This window comes from Tamandua tetradactyla, chromosome 8 (assembly GCF_023851605.1).
Source record: "Tamandua tetradactyla isolate mTamTet1 chromosome 8, mTamTet1.pri, whole genome shotgun sequence".
In the NCBI taxonomy this organism is placed as follows: domain Eukaryota; kingdom Metazoa; phylum Chordata; class Mammalia; order Pilosa; family Myrmecophagidae; genus Tamandua; species Tamandua tetradactyla.
In genome coordinates this window covers 97,700,022-97,717,243 of record NC_135334.1, presented here as the reverse complement: position 1 = coordinate 97,717,243, position 17,222 = coordinate 97,700,022, and the positions used below count along the sequence as shown (strand labels likewise).

The window sequence follows — 17,222 nt, the reverse complement described above, 5'->3', positions numbered from 1 at the left end:
ATAAACAGCAAAAAAACCGTGTTGCTGAGTTTTGGAACTGCTTGTTTCCTTGCCTAAGGGAAAGGTGAAAGTTGTCTATATGAATGAGTTGTAGCCTCACTTTGGCCATTTCCCTGCTGCTAGAGTAAAAACAGCTGACTTCTTACATAATAACTTGTAGTTTCCTCTTTGTCACATTCTGTGTCACTTACTGTGTACTCTCTTCACCACATACTAATTGTTCAACATTGGACACAAGTTTAAATTTATTTGAGCCTGTTTTCTTATATGTAAAATCAAAGCACTGAATGTGATCATGTTTGCTCAGTCTTGGTACTATTGGCATTTTAGGCTGGATACTTCACATTGTAGGGGACAGTCTTTAGCAGCATCCCAGGCCTCTACCCACTTAGATGGAAGTAGCACTGTCCCTTAAGTTGCATTACAACCCAAGATATCTCTGGGATTTGCCATACGTTCTCTGGGGACAAAATTGCTCCTGGTTTTGAACTATTGAGCACAAATATTTCTAAGTTCCCTTCTACTTTGCTTGTTCTGTCAATCTTCTGTTGCCTGAGAAAGTCGGGAATTAGGCATTCTTGATTTTTTTAATAGATAAAGGCAATTCCTAGAAACATAGTTCAGGAGAATATGATGGGGATGAGGGAAATGGTCATCTGTGCTTTTATTTACAAATTTATGTTTCTCTGGGCCAGTCTAGATGCAGGAATTTGGTTATTTTTTATGCAGTTTATTTTTTTCATTTATAATACAACATTTATTAAAATATTAAATTACAGAAAAGTATAATGAGGGAGTATGCCACAGAAATTTGCATCAGTATTTTAGCTAATTTTTTTGTAGGCTTTTTTTTCCCCACAAATGACCTAAGTTCTTCAGTAAAGGAGCTATAATCATACTTAATTGGTTTTTTTATTTTATTGATAAAGCAACCTCAGAAAAAATCTTTTCTAGGAGAATTCTTTGTGTGGTGATAACCACACACAGAATATATTGAACAGAATAATAATTTATTGTGGGGTTATTTACTTTTAAGTCTCATTTTGTTCTCTTTGTGAAAGGAATTCTGAATCTTGCTGCTTTCTTGCAGGTTCAGTGGTGCTTTTGTTTTAGTCTGTTATGATATTGACAGGTATCAGCATTCTTCTGAAGATTTTGGATGTTATATATTTTTTAAAGTCCCAGAGGAATATTATCCAAGCTTTTAAAAAAAAATTCTATGTATTTCTCACTCATTCTTTCCTATTTTGATTTACTTTTTGGCTGGCTAATTAGTAACTGCCATAATCTTAACTCTTGTATATTTGATTCTAATACACAAAAGATAAGTTGGCTGATTATAACCTCAAAAGATCACATTTCCCTTTTCAGATTCTCTATAAATCATTTCATTGTTTTCTGGCATTAAAGCATTTCAAGATAGGGTCTGAGGCAAGCATGGTTCTTGTTTCTTTGTAGGTTGACTTTGTTCTGCATAGATACTTGAAGGATTCTTTTTTATTCATCCAATTCAAAGATTTGCTGGGATGTCTATATATATGTCTTGTGCTTTATTAATTTTTCTTGTAATATATTGAGTTCTATATATTTAGGTTTTATATATTTTTTAAGCTGAGGAAAATTCTCTTCAGTTGTGTGGAGTGTTTTAAATTTTTTTCTTTTGTTCTGTCCCTTTGGATTTCTTCCTTTACAATACTGTTATAATTATGTAGCCCATAGGGTGGAGGCAGGAGGTGGGGGAAGAATCAGGGTGATCATACATGCCCAGGTCAGTCCTGGTTTACACTGGTTGGCCCATTATATATATTAATAGGGACTACTTTCACAGTCTCATTCATCCAGTTTGACCTCTGTTCATTGCTGTTGACTGCTCACTCAGGAGATCTCCAGTGCTGGCCTGATGTCACCCCACATCTGTGGGTGATTGTGGCACTGCCCCTCCTGCTCCATTACAGCAACAGGGTATGGAATGATCCATCAGGATAATATGGGGCATGTCATTGATATACCTGGAAGAGAGAAAATAGATAGCTATGCCTGGCTTTCATTCAGTCTAGGCCATTCTTTTCCCTTATGATAGGGCAAGTCTCTTTAACTGTTGAATGTCTTCAATTTATACTAACCATCCCTCACATTTAAAGCCATAACACACAAAAAGATTGAAAAAAGGTATAACATGCTAATAGAAGCTAAATGAAAGTTTGTACAATTGTGATATCAGACAAAAAGAACCAGCGGCATAAAATGCTAAAGCATGAATGAAAACTATTATATACTGAATATTATCAAGAATATCAGAGTTCCTGAATACATATGCAATTAACAATAGAGTCTCAAAATATACAAAGTTGCAACCTAGATAATAAAGGGGAGAAATATATAATGCAATAATTGTAGTGGAAGTATTTTAACTCCTTTCAAAACATGATAAAGATGATAAAAATAAAATATTTTCAGCTCAAAATAAAAAAGGCCTATAGGAATGTACAACATATGCAAAATACACATTCTTTCAGCACACACGTCACAGACACAATATTGAAATGTTTACCAATGTCTTAGGGTGGGTTTCCCTGAAAACAGAATCTATAGTGGGGAGTTGTATGTAAAACACTTATTAGGTACTGCTCTGGGAAGATACACCTGTTTATGAGTAAGACTCGCAGGATTGGGCAGAGGGGGTAGCCAACGTTCAATGAGGTTGCAACTGAGGCTTAGTCAATCTTGATATGAGCTCTGGGCCTGGGAAGACCCCTGAAAATGGTTCCAAGCTGAGGAAAGGGAATTTTGCATGCTCACCATATCTAGTCTCTGCATGCATACTTTTGTCTAGGAAGGAACATAGCCTTGTAGGAGGTGTTTCCCTTCAACTGAGGGTAATTCCCAGTGAGGTACATGCTGATACTCCCAGAAGTGGGGGACAGGTGAGTTAGCCCTAGAGAAATTATCTGAATGGTGCACTGCAGTATCCACTACAAATGGTCACAAAGGAAGCTTCAATATATTTCAAAGAATGACCATCACTCAGGCTGTGTTCTCTGGTATCAAAGTAACAATGTATTAAATTAGAAATCAATAGCCAAGAATAGCTTAAAAGACTATGTCTTGAAACCTAAAAACAATACAAGACAGATAATTATATTATCACTTGATTAAAGAGGAGAAGATGATATACTTAGAATTGAATGAGAATGAAATCCGCATATATGGAAATTTGTGAACTGAGTTTAAAGCAGTACTTGTTTTAAAAAAATTAAATAAATTTGATTGTATTTATTAGGAAACAGCAGTGATTGAAAACAAGTGAGCAAAGAATTTTAGACAAGTAGCTAGGAAAATTGGAATAGATTAAACCCAGGGAATCAGGAAAAAATAAATAATAAAGTTAAGGACAGGAATCAATGAAGTAGAGGATTAAAATGATACCATTAACAAAATCATGGTTCTTTGAAAACTGTATTGTTTGATAACCCCCTTATAAGACCTAGTGGAAAAAAGTATATGAGGAGGCAAGAAGAAAAAAGATAGAAACTGTCTCTGTCCCCTTTAAAAAAATACATATTGGCAAAGAAGAAATAAATTTATATTAAGAGATTAATAATTGTAAAGAATGCTCTAAAGCATTAGTCAGTACATTTGAGAGATAAATAGACAATTATAAAATAAAAATTATTGATATAAGAAAAAAGGAAAATAAAACAGTAACGATGCAAGTGAAATTATAATACCCTCCTCCAGAATAATCTTTACATTCAGATGTGTTCAAGGAATATATTAGATTTATCTAATATAAATCATTCTAGGAAATAAAAGAGGGGAAATTATTCAGTCTATTGTATGTGGATGATATAATCTTGATCCTAAAATTGGGTAAGGACAATATGAAAAAAAGAAATGACCAAATTCACTCATATATGGAAATATCCTAAACAAAACATTACAAGCCCAAACCAACCTGCCTTATCAAATATGTATGTATATATGTCTTAACATTGGAAAATCTGTCAAGCCCAAAACGTGAAAAGTAAAACTATAAAGCCAATAAAATATATAATAGGAAATAATCTCTAAGAAATCTTAGTGGGGAAAATTTCTTAAGCATGACTTGGAAAACTCTAGCCTTGAGGGAAAAATAATGCAATGACATGATTACAATTTACCACATTTATGTACTTAGGGAGAAAAATTCAAATGACCAGCATTAAAGATTCGGAAAATGCACTTGAAAGAGCTGCACACTTACTTATGATAGTCTTTGATGACTAAGAATAGAAAGACTCTGAAGAAAGCCTATGTAAACATCTTCCTTAACTTGGCACACATTCCCTTCGAAGCTAGTGTTAAGGCAATGATTCCCCTGTCAATTCTATTTTCATCAAAGTACTAGAGGACTTGAGAAATGTATGCAATAGAATCACACAAGAAAAAAGAAATAAGGGAAAAAAAAGAATTAGAACAGAAGATTCAAATTGTCATTATTTAAGGATGACATCATTTGCATAGACAACCCAATAGAATCAGTAATAATTTTTAAGAAGTAATAAGACAGTTTGCAAAGTTGTTGATTATAAGATCAACACACCAAAAATTAATGGCATTTCTCAATACCAGTAATAATATGATATAACAACGGAAAAATGGACTTCGAAATATTTGTAAGAATCTAGGTGCCCAAAGGAATGTTCCTCACCCTGAGGGTAGTGATTCCTCGAAATTTCTGTCCAGCAAGGTTTTGAAATTGCTACACACCTGTGTAGCAGAGCACAGATAAAATCAATAACCTAACTCTAACCTAATCCTAACCATAATCCCAGCTGGATTATATCCTTAATCCTAAATATTTCTAAGGGAAACACTTTGAAGGCTTTGAAGATATTTTCCCATTCTTTCACTTTCTCAGTGAGCCTCTCTCTGTGCTAGCATTGTATTGTGAGAGTATGTAAAGCCACTAACTTTTCATTTTATATCAGAGGTTTTTAAATAAAGAATATTAATCTCCAGAAATGGTAGAAACTAAGCATCACTTAGTGATTCTGGATTTGTTCTTAGAGCAGAGACTTGATGGGGCCTGGAGCTTGTCTCCTTTGGAGAATGAGTGAGTGAGTTCTACATATTGAAGGTGGAAGAATTAAAATATTTGTTAATCTGAAAGACAGACTGAAAGATTGAGTAACAATTTTCCAATATCTTTACCCTCCATGGGAAGGTTTATATTTCAACACTCCAATAAAATCAGGTTTATCTACATTATATACTTTAGCAAATGAAATGTGACAACTACCAACATTCCAATTAAAGACTGCTTGAAGAGAAGACTATAGCATGTTGAGAAATAAATCTTTGTTGTAAGCAGCTGCAACAGGGTCATTTGTAACTGTAGCATAATTTAACCCTCCTGATTGATGAAATAAGTAAAATGTGCTATATGTGTGTGGTGGACTACAATGTATCCTTCAGAAGCAATGATGAGCTGAGCTGTATGAATTGGATAGAAGTAGGAAACTACGAGATATAAAGAGTATATCATTTATTTAAATTCAAAACTGCACACACAACAACACTATATATTTTTTCATAAAGGGCATCCCTTAAATACAGTATGGTGACTATGGAAGGAAGGTGGCTGTGGTTAGGAATTAGTGCTACAGGAGAACATGAAAGAAGGTAGTCAATGAAATTAAAAACCCAGTGCAAGTGTTCAAGCATTAAACAGAAAATTAGATACCATGTCCTCATCTATAGAATAGATAAAATAATAGTGCAAACCCCATAAGATTGTTGTGAGGATTAAATGAATTAATGAGTAAAAAGGGGTTCAAAGAGTGCCTGACACCAAGTGAGCTCTATAAAATTGTTTGCTAATCTTAGTTGCTATTTATTATTAGTAGAAGATAGATATACTGAACTTGAAGGTAAAACAGACAGACAGAGTTACCTATATTGTAATAGAAAAAGTTAAATGATATCTAAATTAAAAGATATAGAAGATACAATAAAAAAGGGCCAACATACACCTAACAGGAAGGAGTTCAGAAATGGAGAATGTGGAAGAGGCAATATTTAAAGCATTAGTAGAGTTTTTCTTTTCAGAAATAATAATAATTAAGATGTATCCTCAGTTTGAAAATCATACTGAATTTTTTGGAAGATGAAAAAAATCCAATTAAGGCACATCATAGTGAAAATTCAGAAAACAAAGGAAATGAGGAAATAATAAAAACATCAAGAGAGGAAAAGCAGAATGCTTACAAAGGAACGGCAGGCAGTCTTATCTTCTTCAGTAAAAATTGAAGCCAGAAGATGGTGAAACACTAGATTTATGTGTTATTAAGACATAACTCATCTAGAATGTAATATCTAACTAAACTTCTTATTTAAGAGTGATAGTGAACTAAAGATACATTCAAAGACTTAAAACTTTTCCCATTCACAAACCACATCTAACAAGGACCAAGGTTTTCCTAGAGCGCTTCTATTAATTGTCTTATGGACAGTATTGAAGTACTGATTTTAATATTTGCTTCTTTTCCCCCAATCTTCCTTCAGAATAACTTATTACTATATATAACTTTATTATATAGATTCATTTTTAAAAATTTCTATTGACTTTAATAAATTTCTCCCCAGGTAAATTAATATTGCAGCTGCCTTTCGAGATCCAAAGAATAGGAAAAGTGGAACTTAAATGAATATCTTCATCACGGAAATATGTTCCAGGCCTCACCAGATCTGAATGGTTAATTACTTGACTCAGTTACTTTCCTAACCTCCAATATTACCTCCTTTAACTTTCCCTTTTGTTCATTATGCTCAGTTACATGGCATCCCCGCGTACCAACTTTATACCCAGTTTAAAGCCTTTCTCCTTGCCTGAAATGCTTTCCCCTGTAATAAGTAATGCACATGAGAGACTAATGAAATACTTAGACCTTATATCCAAGAACTTCCTGACCTAGGTAAATCCTGAGCACTGCAACACCTTCTCAACATTGTGGAGAACATCAAGAAATTTGTAAGTCTACTTTTGTCAAAATTTTATATTCTTTAGGTTAATCTTTGCAAAGAAAAATTTTCAAACATCATTAACTTCTTGAACCAAGACTACATTATGCTTTTGGAAACCCCAGATTTTTAATCTAACAATGATATTGTAGAAAGGAATCTAGATTTCTGTCAGGACTGTAAAATGTGTAGGTGAAATGCAAATTAATAATAAAGTAATAATAATAATAAAAGAAAATTGCAATATATGGAATGGAAGGAAACCAAAGGAAAGTCTTTTTTGCAGTTGTCTCAATTTTTAAACCATTTTAAATTAACAATAACAATGGTAACAACAATCACCTTTTACTGAGAGTTTATTGTAGAGTGGACATTATGCTAACTAATTCAACATACTTTGTATTCTCACAGAGGCCCTAATAGATAATTACCTCTCCCATTTTATAAAGGAGGAAATGGAGGTTTACATAGCCAATGAATGGCAGAACCCATATTTAAAAGAATTTGTCATTCAAATCTTTTACTTTTAAGTGCTTAAGATATGAAAAAGATGCTGAAAATATTAATCTATTATATTAATATTTTAATAAATATTATATAATATATATAATAAAATATATTAATTTTTTAGTCAGCAAATATGTTTAATTACACAATATTGTCTCTGCTTTCTATATATGTATGGCTCTGTGGTATTAAAGGCCCTTGATTCAGAAGGAGGTATAATTTCCTGGTTGTCATCTCTGCTTAACACCATTTGAGGATTTGATTTATGTATTCATCAGTTTGTTCACTCTTGAACACAATGCCTTGAAGTGGTGTGAGGCCATAAACCAGAGAAGCCATAAATTCCTAGGTAAGGCAGGCCCCACCCCCACCCACCCTGTAAGTGCACCTTAAAGCACACATGCCTATTCCTGCACACTATAACTATCTGTACTAGAACTCCTCCTGCTGCGTATCAGACACTTCACAGAAATGTTTATGATCTTGCAAATTCCAACATGACTCTGTGCCTTCCTTGTCCTTACCCTATAACCCCCCTGTAAGTCTCCAGGTGGTGTGGAGCAGTACTCTGACCATTCTGCAGCTGCCCAGGACAAGCTTCCCAGTCTGTAAATTCCCAATAAACTGTTACTGTTTAGCTATATGAGTGGTCTGCTTCATTTTCAGTCTTAACTGCCCATCAAACTTTGGCAGACCCTATTTCATAGTTCATAGCCAGACAAGTGTGTATTATAATTTTCATTTTACACATGAGAAGCTGAGGTAGAAAGGGGTTAAGAGTTTTGTCCAGGGACATGAAACTGGCAAAGACTAAACACTGGATTCAACCCCAAGTCAGACACCAAGGGCCAAGTTCTTTCTACTATGTCATATCACATTAAATGGTATTTTGTACAGAGTAGTTACTCAATTTTATCTGAGAAGAAAAATGGAGGCTAGGAAGTTAGGAAATTCAAAGTTCCAAGTTCAATATCAAGAGTTGGAAGAGTGTGTGCTAGGAGGAGTGTGCAGGAGGGAAGGAGATGGACCACATACTTTGAGGTAGGAGATAAATGAGAAAATTGATTATTCATATCACTGAGAAAACAATCATGATTTTTGTATACTCATTTCCGTTTGCTGCTATAACAAATTATCATGAGTTTATTATTTCACAGTTTTAGAGGGCATCAGTCTGAGGTGGTTCTTGCTCAGCTAAAATCAAGTTGTCAGAATGTTCTGTATTATTTTCTGGAGGTCCTCAGTGAGAATTCATTTTCTTGTTTTCTCTAACTTCTGGAAGATTATTGGATTCCTTGACTCGTGGCCTCCTTCTTCAAGACCAGTGATGGTTGATAACGTCTTTTTTATATTGTGTCAGTCTAACATTGACTCTTCTACTTTCTTCTTCCATTTTTAAGGACACTGTGTTTCCACTGGCTCATCTGGATAATCCAGGATAATCTCCCCATCGCAACATGAGTTAATTAGCGATGATAATTCCATCTGCAAACTTTATCCTTTGCCCAGTAACTTAACATATTCATAGGTTCCAAGGAATGGAATGTATACAACTTTGAGAAGGGAGTATTATTCTGCCTACCACAATTTGCATGTAAAAACTTACTGAGAAGTTATTGGATAAACATTCCTGGATATTTTCTCATCAGAGTTTCAACTTCACTCTCCTTCCTGTATTTGATAAGAAAAAAATTTAAAAACCACAAAACTCTGAAACTCTTTCCTTGTTCACAACTAAGTTTGCTAAACCACTAGTAATTTTATTGAAAACAATGAGATAAAAATGTTTGGGCAAGTTGGGTAAATTTGTGTTTTTATACTAAAACCTAATTCAAATATTTTCCTGCTTTTGTTAAAGCAAGTTTTGTTAAAGCAAGTGATCTACTCTGTTTAATTTATTCACAAAATGAATGCCTGTATTCATTTATGAATCATTTGCTCTGAACCTGGCATTGTGGTTGACTCTGGTATTACAGAGATGAGTAAACCCTAGTCATCGCACTTACGGAACTCTTTGTTCAATAAAGAAAATACCTGGAGAAAAATAATGCAGAAAACCCCACCTTAAATTGATAAATGGGTTCACAAAAAAATCTCATAAAAAATAAGGTAGCACTGCAAGGTTACTGAAATGCAACTCTGTATGGAGATAGCGTTCCTCATATTCCAGGATTCAGCCTACACATTTCCATTCCCAGTTGTGATATGGTATTACCTGGCTGTGCTTATCTGTTCCAGCTTAAATAAGGATGGCGACAATTGTGGTATTGTGTCCTTCCTGGGAACTGTCAATAATTGAGGGCTCTCCAAGTTAGTTGAGCCTATTCTGTTCACAAATCAAGGGTTGTTGGGCCCAAAGAACACAAGTGACTTGGGTGTCTACCTTCAACCTCCCTGCAATCTTTCCCAAAATGATGTGCCTCTCTTCCTAATCTGTTCCTTCCCCTATGTCATAGTGAAATGTTTAATCACATTCTGTAACACTATAAGAACAAAGTGAAGCTGAAGGATAAGAGTTAATCACTAATGGGGTATTATCAAGTTCCTTGCTATTTGGGATTTCACTATACTTAGGATAGAGTATGAGTTCTTCAATAGGAATAGTTACATGGTTTAGTGAAAGCACAATTCCATACATTCTATACAGGACACACTCCCTCACTCTGACTGGAGGTTACAGAAAAAATGTTGCATTTAAGTTTGGCCTTGATACTTGAGTAGGCTAAAGTAGGCAGATGGTGGAAAGTTGCAGAAAGGAAAGCTTGTTGCAAGCAGAAGGAACACAATGCAAAAGCCATGATGTGGTTGGAGCACAGATTGCCAGAGGGAGAAATATGTTTATTTATGAGTGTTAGGAAAGACAGACTAGTTAAAGCAATAAAAGCAGGTTAAGCGACATTGTTGTAAAAGATGCTATGAATGACATTATCTTCTGCCCTTGGAGAGCAACACATTTTTCTGTACAGTTTGGTGTAGGAAGGCTGAGTAAGAAAGTCTGGAACATTCCCTGAAGTCCAGGGAAAAAAATTATATAAAAAACTGGATTATGTTGAATGTACTGCATATTGTATATGGTTTCCAGATTTAAAAACAAACAGAAACAAGATGCCCTGTTAAATTTGAATTTCAAGTAAATGATTTTTTTTAAGTATACAATGTTCCATGCAACATTTGTGACATATTTATACTAAAATGTATTTGTGGTTCACCTAAAATACAAATGTTATGATAGCCTGTATTTTTTATGTTAACTCTCATACTATGGGACTGAAGAAAAGAGTTATAAAATTGACAATTAGTCTAACTTTATCTCTGAATGCAGCAACATCATTTCCTAAACTGTAGAAATGTGTGCAAGTTCAAGTTAAATTGCATCAATATGCCCTGTTTCAATTGAATGTAATTAATTCTGATATTGATGTAACAATGCAACTTTCTCTGAAAACTTTCGTGGATTTTTGACTCATAGAAATACATTTTTCCCATTCTTCCTTTATGTTTCTCCTCTCCCTCTTTCTTCTTGTCTCTCTCTTTCTCTCTCTCTGTCTGTCTCTCTTTATGTTTAATTGCAATATAACATTTATTGAGAATAGATTCAGGGAAATCATAATAGTGCCCTAACAGTTGACAATGTCCTTAAGGCCATAAAAGTACAGTGTGCGTCTATGGGTTGAAATCCATTTTCACTTTGAGTATTTTTATGAGGAGAATACTCCTAGTTGCCAGGGCTGCTGAAGAACTCTGGAATGATTAATCTTGTTTGAGTAAATCTGTAGTTGTATACTACTCAAGTTTTCCTTTCAATTGTATAGTTTGAGACTTACCTTTATTCCAGAGTCAGTCAACCAGCAAGAACTTTTTGAGGCCACAAAAGGCCTTTATTGATCATTGACTGTGTTTTGTGTTTTGCATCTGCATTCACAGAATCTGACTTTATATTTATGAGGTAGATATTATTAGCCTCATTTAAAAAATACAACCAAGTCTCAGAGAGCTAAGATAAACTTGCTCAAGGTAACTTGGCATAGTAAAATAGCAGAATTGGATTTCGAAATTAGGTAATTATTAGATCCTAGCATATGTTTTTGGGGTTAATCTAGGGCACTGGTTCTCTAATGGGAGTGATATCTCCACCCAGAGCACCCTTGGAAATGTCTGGAGATATTTTTGATAACCACCAATCACCAATATGAGTAAGGTGTTCTAATGACATCTATTGGATAGAACCAAAGATGCTACCAAAAACCCTATGTGCACAAAACAGTCCCACAACAATTATCTGCCCCCAAATGTCAATGATACTGAAATTGAGAGTTCCTGCTTTAGAGTGCAGAACCATACCAGATACTGTAGTGAAGGACATTTAGGGTAAACTTTAAAAAGTCCTTTCCAACTATCTATTTATCCCAGTGTAAAACAAGCAAGCCAGTGAATTCCCCATGACTCTACATATCCAAATGCAGGCTGGATGACTACCAAGTAAACTTGTTGTTGAGGAGTTTTAGCCATTGGGCGATAGGTTGGAATAGATGTGCTCTAAGCTCTTTTCCAACACTATTATTATAATTTTTCCACGTTAGGTCACCTGAACTAAAATAATTTAAAATTTAGTAAAAAAAAAAAAAAAAAAGTCACATTAACCAAGTTGTTTTTTCCTTCTTTTCATATAGTCAAGCTTAGAGGAAAATGAAGGAACTCCAGCTCTATGTATAGAAAAACTTGCAAGGTTTAGAAAAAAGAAGCTGGTACTGTTAAGGAAAATCAGAAAAAATCATAGGGAAAAGTAAAGAATATTTTAATAAGCTATAATTTGAATCCCACATGTCTGTTAACATTTAAGAAAGTGAAAGATATCTGGCTTCAGTATTGATAGAGGATCAACTCTGATTATCAATATTTCAAGGTCTTTATCCCTTTTGTTCAATGCGTCGAACAACTACCTTTGTTTTGATTCTATAAACTCTTACTTGGACTATAGTAAACATCTCCTAAATCTCACTCCAGTTTATTTAAGAAATTGATCATTTCCATTATTCACATAAAACTTGAAGATTATTAATATTTTGATAATGCTCTGTAACAAAGAAACTACAATAACAGAATTTTATCCTCTGTTTAGCTTGAGTTACGAAATCTAGCTTATTGTCTTTTAGTAGCAAAAGTTTGCAAAATTGAGCGTTCATACTATGGCATTTTATGTTGAGTCCCTTATAAGACGTATTCAATAAAGTCATTTAAGCTTTTGTCAGTATGGCTGATTATTGGTTAGGTTCAGAAACTTGGAAATGTTACTATGGTTAAAACATCAAATGAAAAGACTTACTTAAAGAAATATGACTTTACTGATCAAATATTGGAGAAATATAAACAAAGTCTTAGAAGAGAATGCAATCACATTTTTTTTATTTAAAAAATGTATTCTTAATTAAAGAAGGGATGGAAGAAGCCCTTCCAGGATGTTGGTGTAAGGATGTCTTAAAATCCATTTCTCCATTGAAAAAACAAAAACATTTGCTGAAGGAATATCAAAGTCATCATTTTCAGAATTGTGGCAATAAACTGAAGGCTTTCAACGCCCAGGGACTTGAGTCAAGAAAGATGGCAGAATATCTGTAAAAATAGCAAGCAGGGTGGGCTACGGTGGCTCAGCAGGCAAGAATGCTTGCCTGCCATGCCAGAGGACCCGGGTTTGATTCCCGGTGCCTGCCCATGTAAAAAAAAAAAAAAAAGGAAAAATAATAGCAAGCAAACTTAGTAAGATTCTAACTATATTCCCATTCCCCAATACCCAGCTCTGATACAGGCTTGAAATTAAGCAGCTTCACAGTCATGGTAGCTGGGAGAACCAACAGCCTAGCAACCACTGGGGATGAAGAATGAGTTTGAAGTTCTCCCAAAAGCCCCACCCCAGAGTACTGCCATTGTTTGACCAGTCTGGTAGCTCACTGAAAAAGCCTCATTCACAGTGTTTGCTTTATTCGATCAGATTCAGAGCTCATTCAATGAGAAAAGCACTATTTCCTGGGCTTTTGTTGAAAACAATCGATAGCATTTATTTAACATCACAGCCACAGGAGGTAGCAGTACAAGTAGGGACAAACAAGAGGCTGACCAAAAAACTTGAAAGGAAAATTTGGAGATGAGATTTCCTTACAGGCTCTGAGAAGTTCCTGACGTATTCCTACTAATCTAGAAGGCCACATGCATGAACAGTGCTGTGTGCATGCCCAGGGAAGTACTTAGAAGGCCCTAATCTCTAATTTCTGATGGATATTGACTCTCTTTACAAGCAGAAAGTGAAAGGTAAAGTGGATTTTAAAAGAGCTAAAACATTAAAAGCATGCAGTAACATACACGCAGAGCCCTTTGGCAAAGAGTGGGAGCTTTACTGGTTCAAGGTATTTAAGAAATCTCTTTACAATCATTAGCTGACCAATAAACTAACCAAGCAGAGCGGTGACATACAACAAAGAATACAGAGTTATATAACTAATTCAGAGAAGTCACTAAACAAATAAACAGCAGCAACAAACACCAATAACAACAAATCATGAGGAGGGAAAGAATCTGATTTCCAGATTTGCCACTTTAAATTATTTAAAGTGTCCAATTTTCCCAAAGCATTATGAGAAAGCAAAAAAAAGAAAAACAGGTAAGTTTGGTCCATACATAGGGGAAAATGCAGTCAATAGAAACAATCCCTGAGAAAGCCCAGATATGGGTTTTACTAGACTAAGACTTTAAATCATCTGTTGTAAATATATCTAGAGAACTAAAGGAAACATGTCAAAATAATTAAGGAAAGTATAAGAATGATGTTTCATAAAATAGATAATATGAATAAAGAGATATACATTTGAAAAGAACTAAATAAAAATTCTATAGTTGAAAAGTAAAATAACTGAAATGAGAAATTCACCAGAGGTGCTCAACAGCAGATTTGTTCTGGCAGAAGAAAGAATCAGTGAGTTTGAAGCTAGGTTGATTTATATTATTCCATTTGAGTAACAAAATGAAAAAAAGGAAGAAAAGAAGAAAAATGTACAGATCCTCAGAGACCTGTAGGACACTATAAGCACACCAACATATCAGAGTCCCAGAAGGAGAGGAGAGGGTAGAAAAAGTATTCAAAGAAAATATGGTTGAAAACTTCTCAAATTTGATGAAAGCCATTAAATTAACATCTAGCAAGCTCAACAAACTCCAAATAGCATAAATCCAGAAACATCCCAACTAGATATATCATAGTCAAAATTTTGAAAGTCAAAGACAAAAAGAGAATCTTCAAAGCAAGAAGAGAAAAATAGCTCATCATATAAAAGTGATCCTCAGTAAGATCAAGAGCTGTTTTTTAATAAAAAAATCATGGAGGTTATAGAAGGCAGTGGGATAATATATTCATGAAATGAAATGGAAAGATATCTGTCAAAGAAAATTCTGTATACACCAAAACTGCACTTCAAAAATTAAGGAGAAATCAAAATATTTCCAGATAAGTTGAAATATTTTATTGCTAATAGACGTGCCTTATAAGAATTACTACAGGAGTCCATCAGTATAAAATAAAAGGACACTGGACAGTAACTCAAATCCACATGAAGAAATAAAGAACATCAGCAAAGATAACATATATAAGGAAACTGGAGTCAGATGAATTGAAAGGCCAGACCTTTTGTCAAAAAGATTTTTCAGAAAGGAAAGCCAAATTTCAAAGAAATCTGAACACGAAAAATATGACAAAGAAAAAACCGTTAAAGATATGGTCCTGAGAGACAAGCAGAAAAGTTATCATATAATTTTATCATTTGTAATATTCTGTAGACAAGCAACAATTTAAAATTTCTTTTATTTTTATTGCACTACTTCAATATTTCATGATCTATATTACTTTGAGAGGTTAATTTTTATAACAAAATAAACTGAACTCTCTTTGAAAAGTATAAAAAAGAGATATTGGCTTTATAATAAACTAAATACCTTATCCAGAAGCTGTCTTTTGATCACATTTTATAAACAAGACATGTTTCTTTTGGATAAAGCATTTCACCATTCAGTTAAAGAATGTAAATTTCAGACGAATAGAAAAATTTTCTTGGCATGTGGTAAACCCATATTCAAGTTAAAAATAATTACAAATGTTATAAAATTTTGACTTTTTATTTTGAATGACAATAGGCTAATTTAAAAACTTGAGACCTTAATATTGTTTTTCAAATTAGCCTACTTGTTTTATTCCTCAAATGAATCATTGTGTGACTGATTAGAAGTAGAAAAAAAAACAAATGGATTCTAATTATCTTGAATTGTGGTTATTTTCTAAAAGAGACTTTGCACACTTTAAATTATTTATAGTCAGGTTATCAGGTCCTAAAATGGATTTATTACCTTTTATTTTTCCATGGGATGAATTATATAATCTGCCTAAGTAGCCATTTAATATAAATAAATAAAACACATTGACAATAATTCATCATTTTTAATTGCAATTATTCAAATAGACAAATGTCAACATAATCATATTTTTCTATCTGTTATGTGAATAAGAAATCTTCCATAGGTTGATGTATGTGTTTCCTTGTTGGACTAGCCTAAACTAGCAAAAATCCTTAAGAAAAGTAAAGATGAAAATAGTTAAGGTATGTTTTATGAAAATCTAAAATCCCTTTGAATGAGGAAAATGTGGCTACCCTAAGGTTATGCTACAATTGCATTTTCAGTAAGTCAACTTTCCCAACAAATGCAGTCAGCTGCCACTTTGAAAGTAGAAACCAAATATAGTAGCAAATATCCAGAGACAATTATAGAGTGCAAATGAGTCTCATATCTAAAAATGATCCTATTCAAGAATGTTCTTACTAAGTAATTTGATCCTGTTGCATTTGTTAAAAAATATAAACAAACAGCCAACTGGTACTCATAAATCAGAAGAGGTTAACTTCAACAGCAGCTCAATTGACGTAAAAATATCTAAATTAAGTCAAAGGAATTTTTTCTAAATACTAGGACAACATATGTAAGAGTAACATTGGATGCATAGACTGCAGAGCAGAATTCTTAATACCACAGATCACTGAGGCATAAATGCACCATGTAGACAAGTCTCTCTAATATATTCATTTCTCAAAAGATGTGACCCCTCCCATTTAAGATGGGCCTTAGTCCACTTGCTAGAGTCCTTTATGAGATCCAAGAGTGGAGAGAAACTATTCACTTCTAGGTACCCCGTGAAAAACTAGTCAATGTTATAGGTCTCTGAGAGTCAGATTACTCTGATTACTGCTTTGACTTCACTATCCATTGTGGTAGCCATGCTCACCTTGACCTTGGTAATTAAGTGCTGCCACTTGCTTCCTATCAACCCCGTTATATTTAATATCATCCCCATTATATTTAAGGGTCAAAGTTCAATGGCATCAGTCTCCACAGTAATATCTGACCTACATAGAAGAGTGACCTCAGAGCTCCTCAGGAATAAGGGGACTGCTCAAACAAATTTATTCCTCACTGTCCTGGTCAGAGGTATGCCCTCTGGGCTATCCTGTGTGTGTGTGTGGTGGTGGTGGTGGGGGGTAGCGAGGAGCAGTGAACAGTTTTTACGTGTTAAATCCACTTTCTTTCCAATCTCTCTAAGCCTTTGTATCCCTTCATGTACATTATACCAGGGCAGTCTGGCATTTTGACTTCAGACGATGTAGGCTACCTTTTGGTTCATG

At 34.2% G+C, this 17,222-nt stretch overlaps 1 long non-coding RNA gene across 2 annotated transcripts in view; it reads left to right on the top strand.

Moving 5' to 3' along the window:
• The window catches only part of LOC143644784 (uncharacterized), a 136,670-nt gene extending 129,895 nt beyond the window's left edge, over positions 1-6,775 (top strand). For both annotated transcript variants that reach the window (XR_013156869.1, XR_013156870.1), the window contains exon 7: positions 6,628-6,775. This is a non-coding gene — a long non-coding RNA (uncharacterized LOC143644784). The remainder of the gene's footprint in view (positions 1-6,627) is intronic.
• The last annotated feature ends 10,447 nt before the right edge of the window (positions 6,776-17,222 follow it).